Raw genomic sequence first — 15,535 nt, 5'->3', positions numbered from 1 at the left:
TTATGCTAACAAAAATGTGAAAATTCTCGGGGAGGGTCAAAAATCACGTGCTTACATTAGGCACTCCCGAGTTCCGCGGTTTTAGCATGGTCTCTTTAATCATACCTGACTTAACTAATTGTTTAATTACATGTTTTAAGAATCTATGTATATTTACCCCTTTTACCGCGTTTAATTATGACGTTTATGGATTTAATCTTTGAAACAGATTACATGTGTGTAAATCCGCTTTATTTGGGGCGCTAAAATCATGTCACGCGAACGTGTACACAATTAGTCACGCTTTATTAATTTGAGATTGTTTGGCCTAAGTTGCACGAACGCATACTTTGATTTATTTTTTGGGAATCGTAACCATGTCACGCGAACGTGTACACAATCACGATAGTAGATTAAAAGCGCGCCTAAAGCATTGCTACAAATATTCATTTTAGAAATCGCGATCGTGTCACGCGAACGTGTACATAATCACGATAATAAATTAAGTTGCATCTAAAGCATTCTAACGTATATTCACAAATTGCTCAATGTCTAGCTAATTTCCAGAGTGGTGATTATGTATGAAAGTCTGACTTTATTCCTAAGAAATGAATAGAGAATTGTTTTGATCCAATTAGTCATGCTTGCTTTCAAAAGCCTATGGGTTATTAAAGGCTCTTGAGGTGGGCTATAACATTTTGGGCCAGCCCACAACTCATGCTTGAATTCACATGAACTCTTTCGTTATACAACTTCAACTATCTTGTTATTGGTCTTAGTATTCAAAGAGACACGATTTCATATCTCCAAACTTTAAAGATCAAAATTATAAAAAATGGATGGTTCAGCTGAATCTTACATAATTCTAATCATGAAGAAAACAAATTTAGTATTACGCAATCATTACATCTGGCTAAATATTCTAATAGTGGCAGCTATAACATTCATTGAAAAACTACAGAAGTACTCATGTTAAACCCCATAATCTGTATATCAAGTGAAAGAAAAAAGTTATAACTAACATTACAATGTATCATTATTTACACTCAAACTCCAAATAAGCTGCATAAACAGGCTTGTGTAACTATGACTCTCATAATTATCATTTCATAATACAATTAAATAAAAGTAGTTCCTAACTACAGCCTAATAAATGCAGATCCTCCTCGAGACCATTGACTTTCAATTGTGTCTGACTCTCTGATGATGCTCTTGGATGCTATTTTTGGCCTTAATGTTTACAGATTTGGCCAACTATGGTCAAATCTGCAAAATATGGCACTGTGGACAGTAAACATCAATTCATTCTTATTCCCAACCTTAATATGAAACACTGTAACATATTCAGAGTATGGTAATGGCACTTTACTTGAATTCTATGTACAATTAATTCATGATAGCACACAAATCAACAACCAACCATTCAAACTCTGAAGGAGAAAACAAGTTCAGATTTCCAACTAAAGCTTGCAGCTATAACAACTGCAATTTATGAGACAATAAGTGAAGAACTATTGCAATCTTTCATAGTAATATAGTATCATAATGACAATCACATCACTAGAGATTAGAGGCAGTACCTTGACATCAGTAAAAGCAAAAGAAGAAAAAAATAAGTCTCTAAAATTCTGAGAAAAAGCAACAACATGAACACAACAACAGGAACAACATAGAATGCTTTGAAACTCAACCCCAGAAATCCAGAAATGAACAAAAAACAATGAAACTGTGCCAATGAACATTGATTTTTTCCAGAATGCGCAAATTTCTTCTTGTTAACGCATGAAATTCCAGATTTCAAAGAGTATTTCTTTTTGTTTCAGTTTTCTGAAATCTCAATTGGTTTTCCAGAAATTCCTTTGCTAAAAAATGAAAATGAAGAATAGAGGACTCTCCAAAATCAGTGTAGGCTTAGAGAGGAAAATGAAAAGAGGAATTCTGACTTCAGAGTGCTTTTTTCGTGGGTAAAATCTGTATGAAAGTTTGTCTATTCATGAGAGGGTCATGGGTCTTATATAGACTGTGAGCGTGTTAAGGGATAGGGAATAATCTGGGAAGGTATAACCCCTAAAAATATGGAAAAAAGCATCCCTTTTCAACCAATTTGTGTACAGCTGTCCCTTTTTATCAAATATTTTTATTTTTTAGCATCTTATCCTAACAATTTTGGACAGCTGTCCATTTCTAGAAGTTTCCAATCAGTTACTAAAGATTCTTTCAAGTTAAAACCCCCAAATTAACCTTTTAATATTTTAAAATTGCTTCAGAACCAAACCTGATTTTGGGCTTGAGTCATGTGACTTTGATCCAAAGACCCTCTAGCTCTCTTTTAACAAAACAAAACACTGAATTTGTGCGCCTGCCTATCACACAAACAAGCCCAACTTTAAGCTAAATCAAACAGACAATTAACCTGAATAATCCTATTTTAATTGAACTAATCTGAACAATAATTAACAGCTAACCAATGATTCAAAAATCAGAAAAAGAAACAAGGAAAGGGAAAAGAAAAGTATACTAATTTGTCCAGAAATGAGTGGACAATTGAAGCGAATCAACAAACGATGATGGCGACGAAGCTTTGGCCGGTCAGTGATGGATTAGTCGGAATTCTGTGGCTTCGAAATTAGCTAAAATTAACTTCAACCGATTGCTCTTGTCGATTAACGTAAGTTCTAGACCAAATCGAGTTGGTATTGCTAATGGAATCAGAAGAGGGAAAGATTAGTTTTTTTTTTAGATCTGAAATTGGCCTAGTTTGGTGGGGATTTTGGGGAAATGGTTATGGGATTTGAGGAGAGGGGATGATAAGGAGTATAGGGTGTGATTTTGGGCGTGTTTAGAGATTGTCCGCCGCCGTGATGCAATTTTCGGTGTGCGACGGACAGTGGATGTAATGACCTGATCGGTCGTTTTAAGCTCTAGCACGTTGTTCAACAGTTTGAGGCCATGAGCAGCTTCACTTCAGGTATTATGGCTTGTACGCATGGTCGGAATTGAATTTCGGGAAGGTCGAAGTTGATTTGGAAAGAGAATTCTCATTTCAGAAGCTTTAAGTTGAAAGAATTGACTAAGATTAGATTTTATCTATGATGTGGTATCGTCGTCCTCGATTGAGTGTGTTATATTTGCCAGTGCTATGATCTTCTACGATTCGCCTTTGGGGCAGGATATTGTGAAATAGTATTGGAGAAGCGACTGTCAGAGATCGCAGTGTGTGGTGGTTTAGGATTGAATTAGTGTTTCTAATGTTGACGACTCGAGAAAGATGATTTTCGAGAAAGTTTAAAGTTAATGACAATCTACTGGTTCAAATGTTACAGAGATAGAGATTAAATTAAGGCAACAACTGGCAGCAAAGGATGAGGAAGGACATGTAGGAAGTGTCAGACGATAGTTAAAATTTCTAAAAGGCCAGGTATAAGAAGCGAAGGTCGAGTAGTTGATTAAAGGAGTGAGTTCGCCAAAGTGGGAGAGTGGCGGAGTTGCATATGGGTTTTGTGGTAGGATGATTACGCACCTTAAGGAGAGTCTGGAGTGATTTGGGAATGTTAGTGATTGGTGATTGGGGTCTACGAATTTAATTTAAAGTATTGGCTAGTATACGGTGGGAGATTGGACATGACAAAAGGGAGTTGCTTGATATGAAGAAGGATACAATATGACTTGGGGTGGAAGGATATGGTCGCTCATTTAATTGATGTCCATGAGGAGTGAATGGACTTGTGCAGCTGGTGAAGGAGCACGGGCTCAGGAGGGGTTATTGATGTCGTAGTGATTGTACCCCGTGCAGCGACGCTAGAAGATGTCAGAAAGTGATTTCCACAGGTGGGTTATTCCCAGTGAGCAGGTTAGCGGTCGCATGGTTGGCGAAGCTTCTGCGAAGGATTTTACTGGTCATCTGGTAAAAGGTCGAATATGTGGTTATTGATGGGGATTCAGAGTATTCATGAAGTGCTAACGGAAGGATTTCAAGGAATTTGGCGGTTGATTGCGCAAAGTCACGTCAATAAGAGAGATCGAATCTTGCTGGGTTCTAGAGTTGTGTAATAGTGGCTTCAAGCTGAGTGGGAGAGTCCCACCGCCTACGGTTGACTACATGGTCCCCTATTTATGAGATTTTCGATTATTAGCGTATTGATGGGTTATTTCAGTTAAGGGAGAGGAACATAAGAGGTGATTTGAGCAAAGGAATTGTTAAAGGTGTGCTATGGTTGGCCTTATTGACCCATGTTCAGACTTGGGGAAGGTCCAGGACTAATGCCTTGTATAGATGCGGGTTTCAAGAGACTGATTTGGCCGGGTGCTTCGTCGAGAGGGTGTTCATATGCTGGACGATTCATGGAGTTGATCATGTTCGGGACCAAGTCAGAGCGGGTAGCTCTCAGTAACGGTCCTGGTGGATTCAAAGATTAAGTGTGGTGCCTAATGATTATGAAAGGAGGCTTGGAATGTTCTATGATATTTTTGACTTGCAGTGTAGCATTGGGAGAAGGATGAGAAAAAGACTTCAGATTCGTAGAGAAGTTATCAGAATGGGTGTATCAGTTGAAGAAGCGAATATGCGTGCAAGGAGGGTATGAAGCGGTTCATGGGTTTGGAGACGATGTGATCTCGTGGAATGGAGTCGCTCAAGATGAGTGTGGATTTAGGTTGGTGCTGTAAGGAATGTAGTTATTATTACCTCTAAGGCAAGTTAAGTATTAATTAGAAGAAACTGGATTGGTTGAATTGGCATACTGGTGGCAGAGATCAGTTCCTTCAGCGTGATTGAGTTATGCAAGTGATTTGTGATGGTACGTGTGAGGCCTGTCGGCCGCCGTAATTAATTTTATTCGAAAGTATTCTAGCGTTATGACCTGTTATGTGTAGGCAGATCCCGGAAGGGCTATGGTGGCTTAGACCACTACTTGAAGATTGCATATTCTACGGTTATGAGAATTCACTTGTGTGTTGCTACGGTTCTCCGGAAATGAGTTAAGTGAAAAGTTTCTATATGATGAAGTATTAATCTATTAGTGGCTTCGAAGTATGATGAAAATCGTGTTCTGTCGCATATTGGCATGTTGGGTGCAGTGAGTGGTACAGAATTTGAAGTAAGGATCAAGATTGCGGTTCGGTGTTGACAAGGATGTCACGGGCTCGGATGAGCAGGGAAGTGATTTGAATGTTTAGAGTAAGCTGGCATTGCCTTCAGCGTCACCTAAGATCGGTGTTTTGTGAAAAAGGCTTTGCATCCTGGTTATAGATTTTGATCGCTTTTCAGCGTTAGTGCGGCTGGTGCTATGGATGTACAAACTTGTTACCTGTTACGGAAGGTCGTGGGAGCGTGCCCCACGGGAAGATTGTATAAGTGGAGCATGTAGTTACCTGATTGATTGAAGAGTTAAACGAAGTATGAAGATTGTGGTGATATCATTAATTTAAGAATTTATGCCTAGAGGGTACTCAGTTTGTTAGGTTGTAGACTGTGGAGGATTACTCTGGTTGTGATGGTTGTTCTTGTGTGTTATGGAGAAAGGAGGTCATTATGGACCCAGGAAAGACTATTGGCCTAGTTTGGTACGATCATAATCGACTTGAGATCTGTGGATGGATTTAAATATGAATGTGGGCTCTATATCAGGCTAGATGTGTTCATTTCAGCATAGCTCTCCTTATGGAGGAGTATTCGGACATTGGATGTTATTTCGTCGTCGGTTATTTTGTGTAATGCTATATTGTGTCGTGTAAGTTGCGAAATGGCTTGGTAAATTTCTTATGTGATGAGGTTCCGCGTAGCGATGGTGTTACGTGAACAAGATGGCTCCTTAGTTTCAGAACGTATACCGCACCTCAGTTGTGCTCGAATTTGTTAGCCTATGGCGCTACATGTTTCCTCAGGGATGGTATTATTCACTTAGCGTTCTTGTGGCCGGTATTCGATATTGTATTGTAATGAGCAATTCGGCTCGATGTGCATCCCCTTATGTGAATTTTATGTGTGGATCGGGTGGCACGCCGCCATGGGTATGTTGTTTGGATCGGGTTGTACACTGCAACAGTGTGATGATAATTATAGTCCCTCATATTCTATTCTTGTCACACCTCCTTTTTACACACCGAAAGTGATATAAGGGAGTTTTTCCAATTTAAGTGACAATCGAAACGAGATTATTTATTTATTAAATCAAAGTCGCCACTTGGGATAATTTATGGTGTCCCAAGTCACCTGTTTAAAATCCCGAATCGAGGAAGGTTGACTCTATTTACGGTCAGCGAACACAGAAATCCTGGTAAGGAATTCTATTAACCCGAGAGAAGGTGTTAGGCATAGCGATTTATACTTGGCTTAAATTATTTAACTACTCATTTTTAAGACCTATGTGCATTTATCTTTTTACCACTTTAAATCACTTGAATTATTCGTAATTAAAGAATTAGGTTACGCGTACGTATACTCTTTTCTTTTGGCGCGTCAAAATCATATCACGCGAACGTGTCCATAATTAGTAACGCTTTGTTTATTTTATTAAGAAAGGTTTGGTTAAAGTTGCGTGAACGCATCCCTTGAGTCTTTTAGAACTAAAATTAAAATTATGTTATGCGAACGTATACATAATCGCAATACTAATCTAAATCGGGCATAAAGCAAACTAGGATAGTTCAAGGCACTTAATTTTATTTATATGAGGGCCATAAATTAAAAATTATATGGCACGCCTCAATTTATTTGGTCTAAATTTGTGAGGGCCAAGTGTTATAGATTTAAAGCGTAGCGCACCTCAAGTTATTCTTTTTAAACAAAAGGTTATATATATTTTAAGGCAAACTAGAGGTATTTCTATTTTTGAACTAGTTATCACAACCACGCCACGGGAACCGTACCCGTAGTTCTAATAAATTTAATTGCTAAAAAAAAAATCTCTTTCCTTTAATAGCTAATACATATTTTCAACATGTAACACCAACGGATAAATAATGCATATAAAGAGATTAGATCCTGAAAGAAACAGAGTGTAGCCACAAAACATTAGCTAGCAGCATGTACGAAGGAACAACTAAAGCAGAATAATCCATCTGGGGAACTAGCTACAATACTAGGCATCATAAGGTTAAAACATTTCCATGACAGTCTAAGGAACGAGTCGTTGGTTAGCTTTTACGTTAATACATCACTGAATCTAACATATTTTCTATTCCACTCTTAAAGCTAATTTGATATCCCACTTGTATTTATGTATAAATAAACTTGTTCATCTCAACCCAGGTTGCTCCTTTTTGGTCCAAAGTATAAGTATATTCATGAAGTTGAAGTTTTATTTATACATAGAAAAGACGAATCAAAATAAAGAAATAACAAGTAAAGGGATAACAAAAGACTAGGACCTGAACAACTCCAGTCACTCACGTTGATTAATATGCAACTTGAATTGAAATTGCGAAAAAGTTGACCACAAACAGACCTTGCAAAGATTTTCAGCAGTGAATAAACCAAAATGCAACAGCTTTTTTGCCATGATACTACCACAAAATCTCCATTAAAATACCTCTAAAGCAGCCATGGAATCCTTAATATCAGTACATTAACTAACAAACGACCAAATAAAGCTCCTTAACAGCAGCACCACAACAGAGCGAAATCAACACCTCGAAGGCAGCAATGCAACCTAGGATATGCAGCGACAGACCCATACGCGAGTCACACAAAAATAAACAGAATCCACACAGAAACGACTTCTAATGACATTCAAACGTTAGGGCCATAATTTTGGTTAAAGGAACGTGACCCGACATCGTTTCAAGCAGACACAGCTGACTCGGAATTAACATGTTACACTTAAACAGATGGCAGAATGCAGATTAGCACACGAAGTTTTAAAATCTTGCTTCAGGGGTATACTGACAAGGGAATGACATTCCTTGAATGAGGAATTTAGGAGAGTAAAGAGCTATCTACAAGAAGTCACAAGTTCAGCTTACAAAAACAAATCTCAAGAAAAAAAAGAAGGGATAAACAGACTTGCTCGTTTCGTCGAATCACAAACTTCACATTTTTTTTTTGAAGTTCATCAGTCATAGGCTAAAAGAACTACTACACAGAATCATCTACTAACAGTAAAAGAAAGAGAAGAGAGTGCACCTGGATTAGAATTTTTAATTAACAAAGCTTCAGTGATTACAACAGACCAAACTGAATCAAACGAACCACAGCTTCCAACTTGAAATGAGCAACAGCAAGAAACACAAGAAATCAACTAGTTTGAATTGAACCAGTATCGAGACTTGAATTCTAAAACGCAAACTCAACCACAATCTTTGGATTTTAAATCAAGTTTTTTTTTTTGAGCAAAACCAGAACACCTCTTTTTTTTTTATCCAAAATGAAAAAAAAAAGACGGAAAAGATAAAGCTCGAAGGAAAAATGACCACTCAAAAGAAACCTAGAACTCTTGGTTAAGCTATTGAAGATTTTTTTTTTATCGATTTTTCTCTTCACTTTTTCTCTCCTCCCTTCCAAGAAAAGAAACTTACCTTATATATAACCTCAAAAATTCTCGAAGCTTCTGCCTCGGATCCGAAAAATTCCCTTGTTTGTGAACAATTTCAGGGACAAATGGAAGGCATGGATCGATTTCCACCCATCCACGGCTCCCATTCATCCAGCAAATCGCTCAACAGTGCAGAAATTGTGCAAAATTCGGAGAGAATATTCGTTCCTCTCTGACAAAAACCGTTGGAATAAAATGACGTGGAGGGGAGGGGTCCCATTTGAGTGAACTCGGGCGAGTTGAAGGCGAGTTGATGGCTGAATTGTTCGAAGAAGAAGATGAACAGTAGAAAGGAGCGCCACATCTGATTTGTTAGGGTTAGGGAACTTGGGGGAAAATATGGCTTATGTTTATTTGGGGGGAAAAGACGTGGGCTGTTGGGTCAAGATACTTAGGACGGCTGAGATTAATTTTAATTGGGGCGGGTCAAAGGGGTTGGTCCGATTTTTAGCTAAGGTTTGGGCTTGGGTTGTAGAGAGGGGAGTGTTGGGCTGAAGGGAATTAATTTGTGTAGGGGAGCGGTTGGCCGAATTTGTGTGCAAAACTGGCCCAAGTTTTATAAATGAGTCCCTTCTCCAATTCTTCCTTTAATTTCCTTTTCCTTTTTCTTTTACCTTTTTTAATCAAAAAATTTAATAATTAAAAATCCTAAATTATCTAAAAATGTGAAATTAAACTAATTATAAAAAATTATAAACATTACTTAAATCTATATTAAAAGTAAAAAATCAATAAACTAAAATTAAAGACAAAAATGTAAAATGAGCTATTATTTTTTTTTTTGTGATTTTAAAACTTTATAAAACAAATAATTACTGATTAATTCTAAAAGTGTAAAAACAAATCCTAAAATACAATGCATGATATTTTTGGTATTTTTCACGATTTAAATAAAAATTAAACAAGCAAAAAAAATGCAAACAATTAATAAAATCTACAAAAATTTCTAAAAATGGCAAATAATTAAGAAATAGTCTATTTTCTTGGATTTTACAGGAGTGTTTCGTATAGGGCAAAAATCACGTGCTCACAATTCTGCGTGTTTTGTTTCCTTTTTCTGAGGAAAGTTCATATTAGTGTATGAGTTGAGTATTCCCTTCCAGAGTTTGTCTCCCTTTTGTATTACGTTTGAGCGGGTAGTCTATTGGCACATTGTGGCATCATATGAGACTTTCGATCATGTTTATGGTGGCTTATTGCCTAAGCAGTTCGTATCGGGTGAGATGAGATCATTGGATTTAGGATCATTGCAATCTGATTATATGAAGTTTATTAAGGAGGAAAGACCATTACTTGGTTCAGAATGAGGTAATGGTTTTTGTCAGGAGTATAGATCCAATGATTTGTTGATTCGATAGTTGGTTATGAATTTCTACACGTCTCTTTCGTCGTGACGGTATTGTAAGAGTTCGAGCAAGACCTATGTATATATGAGGTACGTTGCGAGCATAAGATTCAGAGAATGTTGGTTATTATGATCAGGGAATGTTATTATGGTCCTGTGAATAAGGTGATACATGGCGAGAATTCAACAAAGGCATGCAGTCATGTTCTGGTACCTCATATAGTGATTGATACAGTGTTCATATATTGGAAGCAGTCCTGGCAGAGAATTCTGGATGTTAGAATTGGGCTCTAAGCTCATTTGCTGGAATAAAAGGGAATATCATCAGAATCGATCAAGCTAATGTGCTCAACTGAGTTGTGGTAGCATGGGTAGGTGCACGAGGTTTTAAACAGTGATTTCAGACTACTTCAGTGTAGTTCTCAGCACGTTCTAGGACGAACATAAGTGGGAGAGAATGTAACGACCCGACCGATCGTTTTAAGCTCTAGTGCGTCATTCAGCAGTTTGAGGCCATGAGCAGCTTCAATTCAGGCATAAAGACTTGTACACATGGTCGGAATTGAATTTCGGGAAGTTTGGAGTTGATTTGGAAAGAGAATTCTCATTTCGAAAGCTTTAAGTTGAAAGAATTGACTAAGATTGGATTTTTGAGTAAACAACCTCGAAATCAGGATTCGAAGGTTTTAGCAGGTTTGTATGATGATTTCAGACTTGGACGTATATCCGGATCGGGTTTTGGAAGACCTAGGAACATTTCAGCACCTATTGTGGAAGTTAGCATTTTTGGAAGAATTTCATAAGTTTGGGTTGAAGTGTATTTCAGTTTTATCAATGACCGTTTGGGATTCCGAGTCTGGGAATAGCTCCGTATGTTGATTCTGGTATTGGGAGCACGATCGGAAGTGAATTCGGAGGTCCGTGGGTCATTTTGGAGCCATTTGGCTAAAGATAGAAATTTGAAGGTTTTAGAGGAGTTAGACCGGAAGTGGACCTTTTGATATCAGGGTCGTAATCCAATTCCAGAAGTTGGAGTAGGTCCGTAATGTTGAATATGACTTGTGTGCAAAATTTGAGGTCAATCAGACATGATTTGATGGGTTTCGGCATCGAATGTTGAAGATTGAAATTCTAAAGTTCATTAAGCTTGGATTGGAGGGCGAATCATGGTTTAAGCATTATTTGATGTGATTTGAGGCCTCGAGCAGGTCTGCGTTGTGTTATAGGACTGGTTGGTGTGATTGGATGGGGTCTCGGGGGCCTCGGGTGAATTCCGGTGGTTAACAGATTGAAAATGGAAGTTGGAGAAGGTCTGAAGCAGCTGCCTTCTGCTATAATCGCACCTGCGAGGCTTGGGCCGCAGGTGCGGAGCTGTAGAAATGGCCCTTGCGTCGCAAAAGCGGAACTGGATTGGTTAGGCTGGGACCGCAGATGCGGTCATCTTGCCGTAGAAGCGGGACCGCACCTGCGACTGGAGGAGCGCAGAAGCGGAGTGAGGAGTTTGGGGTTAGACTGCAGAAGCGGTATGGAGGATGCACCTGCGGTGCCGCAGAAGCGGTCAAATGACCGCAGGTGCGGAAATGCCGGAGGCAGTGAGTTCTTTTAAATCGGGGGTTGAGTTCATTTCAACCCTATTTTCTTCCATTGGAGCCGATTTTGGGCAACTTTGAGGTGCCATTTTCACTACCAAGCATGAGGTAAGTGAATTCTAGTAGTTTGGAGTTAATACTTGGATTATATATGGATTTGAGCATGAAAATTTGGTAGAAATTGTGGGTTTTGGTAGGAGACCTAGAAATTTATATTTTGGATTTTTACCACGATTTTGGGCATGAAATTAAGAGAAAATCATATATTTGAGTTCGTGAGTTCATGAGTAAACTTTATCTTCAAAACATTTCGGAATCCGGGCACATGAGCCGATGGCGTTTTTGTCAACTTTTCAATCGGGGTTAGGAGTTGTTGTAAATTAGATTATAATGAGTAATTGAACACATATTAATGGATTTTCATAATTATTGGCTAGTTTCGGAGCATTTGTGTATCGAATTGAGTCTTCAAAGGGCGTGGAATGCCGGTTATGGAACTTCGGAGTGAGGTGAGTCTCCTTTCTAACCTTGTAAGAGGGAATTGCCCCCATAGGTGAATTAATTTAATATGTGTTGCTAATTCTGGGGGCTACGTACGCACGAGGTGATGAGAGTCCTTGCGTAGCTACTATTATGCTTATGTCGGGGTAGTCTAGGACCCAAAAGCATGCTTACTTGTAATAAGTGCAACCTTATTGATAGTTAAATTGCTTAAATCATATCGAAGCGGAAAATGATTTTTTAAAAGAGTTAAACTTCATTTTCATGACTTGTAAAAAAGGGAAGTTTACACCTCCTTGAATAATTGTCTCCTTGAGGAATGTCTTGATTGACTGTTTGAGTATGTGTTTCTATGTGTACCTGCATTGCATGTACGATTCGTGAGCAAGGTGATTGTTTATTTATATTTGACCGCGTTGCATGTATGATCCGCGAGCGGGGTAATAACTGCATCTATGGTTCGCACCGTTCGACCCTCGGCAGTGTACATTTTACATTTATATTGGATCGGGCCGTACGACCTCGTCATAATATGCGCATACTTGTATTGCTTGCCTGAGATTTATAAATGTTGATATTTGCCTTTCCTGGCTGGAGATGAATTGATAAAGATAATGAAAAGTAAATCTTTGGAAATCCTTTATTATTTGATAAGTTGTTTACCTGATTTCCGGCTTTATGAGTTTATTCTTGCTTTATAAAATCTATGATTTTCTCACATTTTTACTATATTATCATTGGACAACTAGTAACTGTCGAAGTCGACCTCTCATCTCTACTTCTTCGAGATTAGACGAGATACTCACTAGGTACACGCTGTTTTCGTACTCATACTACACTTGCTGTGCATTTTGTTGCACAGGTCCACGTGTGGATAGTGGCTTAGTGGCATAGCGGCATAGTTGATACGGAAACTTAGGTGAGCTGCATTATTCGAGACGACCCACAGCCAGCAGAGTCTTCAGAGTATTGTACTGTATTTTCATTTCTCTCCACTTTGTATTTCGGACAGTTACTGTATTTTATTTCATTCCCCAGTAAATGCTTATGCACTCGTGACACAGGGTTCTGGGATGGTTATGGGGTATCTTTTATTTACTTCTTAACATTATATTTAATTTGAAATGACTACCTTTTACTAGTAAAATTGAACGAAAAATCATAGTTTTCAAAATTATTAAAATGAGAATTTAATTAAGTATTTATGGTTGGCTTGCCTGACAGCAGTGTCCGGCGCTATCACGACCCTTAGTGGATTTTGGGTCGTGATAGTGGGGATTTTAATTTGTCCTAGTCTAGTTTGAAGCTCAAAATCTCTTCTCCTTTTCTTTCTTTTCTTTTCTTTTCTATGATTTTAAATTCTAATTAAATTAGCTAAAATCCTAAATTAAGTCCTAAATCAATCTAATTTGTAAAATTAACTAATTATCTATTTATACTATTTACATAATTAACTAATCTTAAATTAACGAAAGAAAGTTACTAATTTAACACTAAAAACTAAAAATGTAAAAATGAACATCATTTTTGTGATTTTTGTTTAATAATGCAATCAACTTATACAATTAGATTCTAAATGCAATTAAGACCTACAAATACTATGTAATGAAGATTTGGATATTTTTTGGTATTTTTCTATGATTTTAAAAATATTAAAATGCATGAACAAAATGCAACTAAATGCAAATAATTAGTTAACAAAAATTCCTACAAATTCTATGAAAATTAAAAATAATTAAGGAAATATCTATTTGTGAATTTTGTAGGAGTATTTTAGTCGGGCAAAAATTACGTGTTCACAGTTGTCCCTCTTTGCTAGGAAACACGAAATCTTTTCGGGTAAAGATAAGGTGAGCAATTACGAGCAATTTTTGCTCGTTTGGATACTACATGGAAATCGTTTTGAAAAAGTTTGACCAAACCTTACCTCCGAGGTTGTCTACATATCCTTGGCTATAAAAGAATCAGGTCAGTGTAGTTCTGGAAGTTTTGGTAGCTGGAACTATCGAGACTATGATTTCACTATTGTTGTTGCTGTTACTACTTGCTGAGCTCCTTATTACACCAAAATAAAAATGAAAAAGACTAACTAAACTATCAACTACGAGTTACAAAATTCCTATCTATAAATCTTCTGAAGCTTGATCATGAGTCTTGGCTGGTTCTTCATGCAGGCTCTAATCTAAATCTTGATGTGTGTTAACTGTAAGTGCTGGTTCAATCTTCTTCAATTTTTTCGGATCAAGACGGGACATGCAAAGATTGTGACTTCAATCATGTTTTGAGCAGTCCACATCTTTTCTCCGCTTCTGCACTTTTAATATACTTATTTTTCTTTTTCTTCATTCTGAATTAAGACTTCTTCTTTTGGTCGTCTCGAACCCCGTGCCTCGAGGTATAACCTGCTCAGGCACCAAAACAAACGAACGAACAAATTTTATGCTCCAGTTTTCACTAGGAAAATTTCGTAAGTTATTTGTAATCGAAACACTTTACTACTTCATTATTGAAGGCAATAAAAGTCGGGGTTGTGCACCCTTGGGGAAATAGAGATTAGGGAATGGAGACCCTGTGTTGGAAAAGCGACTAGGGAGTGGAGACCTTCTGTCTAAAAATATCAACTAGGGAGTGGAGACCATATGTTGGAAAAGCGACTAGGGAGTGGAGTCCTTATGTCTAAAGCAAATATCAACTAGAGAGTGAAGACCCTATGTTGGAAAAGGGACTAGAGAGTGGAGAACCTATCTCTAAAATAAAAATCAACTAAGGAGTGAAGACCTTATGTTGGAAAAACGACTAGGGAGTGGAGACCCCACGTCTAAAATAAAAATCAACTAGGGAGTGGAGACCCTATATCTAAAAAATCATCAACTAGGGAGTGAAGAACCTATATTGGAAAAGAGACTAGGGAGTGGAGGCCCTATGTCTAAAGATCATCAACTAGGGAGTGGAGGCCCTATGTTCGAAAATTGTCAACTAGGGAGTGGAGACCCTATGTTGGAAAATCATCAACTAGGGAGTGGATACCTTATGTTGGAAAATCATTAACTAGGGAGTGGAGACCCTATGTTGATATCAACTAGGGAGTGGAGACCCTATGTTAGAAAATCATCAACTAGGGAGTGGAGACCCTATATTGACATCAACTATGGAGTGGAGACCCTATGTTGGAAAATCATCAATTAGGGAGTGGAGACCTTATGTTAGAAAATCATCAACTGGGGAGTGGAGACCCTATGTTGGCATCAATTATAGAGTGGAGACCCTATTTTGGAAAATCATCAACTAGGGAGTGGAGACCCTATGTTGGAAAATTGTTAACTAGGGAGTGGAGACCCTATGTTAGAAAAGAGACTAGGGAGTGGAGACCCTATGTCTAAAATATCATCAACTAGGGAATGGAGACCCTATGTTGGAAAATCATCAACTAGGGAGTGGAGACCCTATGCTGGAAAAGAGACTAGGGAGTGGAGACCCTATGTCTAAAAATAAAATCAACTAGGGAGTGGAGACCTTATGTTGGAAAAAACGCAGCTAGGGATTTGAGATGAGACCCTATACGATCATGATTTTGAACTTTTCTTCCTTTT

General features: G+C 38.0%; 1 long non-coding RNA gene across 1 annotated transcript; it reads right to left on the bottom strand.

Moving 5' to 3' along the window:
• Positions 1 to 946: 946 nt before the first annotated feature.
• LOC142170768 (uncharacterized) lies at positions 947 to 8,845 on the bottom strand. The gene is made up of 2 exons (XR_012700291.1): positions 8,494 to 8,845; positions 947 to 8,179 (listed from the first exon to the last, which is right to left on the bottom strand). It is a non-coding gene; the product is annotated as an uncharacterized LOC142170768 (long non-coding RNA).
• Between the last annotated feature and the right edge of the window lie 6,690 nt (positions 8,846 to 15,535).

This window comes from Nicotiana tabacum, chromosome 16 (assembly GCF_000715075.1).
Source record: "Nicotiana tabacum cultivar K326 chromosome 16, ASM71507v2, whole genome shotgun sequence".
Classification (NCBI taxonomy): domain Eukaryota; kingdom Viridiplantae; phylum Streptophyta; class Magnoliopsida; order Solanales; family Solanaceae; genus Nicotiana; species Nicotiana tabacum.
The sequence above is the reverse complement of the archived record's forward strand: the minus strand, read 5'-3'. Positions and strand labels throughout refer to the sequence as shown.